Source organism: Etheostoma spectabile, chromosome 22 (genome assembly GCF_008692095.1).
Source record: "Etheostoma spectabile isolate EspeVRDwgs_2016 chromosome 22, UIUC_Espe_1.0, whole genome shotgun sequence".
NCBI lineage: Eukaryota > Metazoa > Chordata > Actinopteri > Perciformes > Percidae > Etheostoma > Etheostoma spectabile.
In genome coordinates this window covers 19,961,488-19,961,736 of record NC_045754.1, presented here as the reverse complement: position 1 = coordinate 19,961,736, position 249 = coordinate 19,961,488, and positions in this window count along the sequence as shown.

Below are 249 nucleotides of genomic sequence, written 5' to 3'. Positions count from 1 at the left end.
CACATACTGGGTGAAGTTGGTTAGTGTGGTGGTCATGGTGACCTGGTTGAAGTCTCTAGAGATCACTATGAGGGCACTCGGGTGTTAAATCTGGAGTCCAGCAATGGCGGTTACACGCCGACGTCGGGTTAGCAGAGGGCGGAATGTAAATAGCGTTGGCATGTGAAGTTTCCGGTGGCAGATATTATGGCCGGAGTCCCACAGCAAGCAGTTCAATGTCCAGAGACGCTGTTTAACCGTAATGTGACC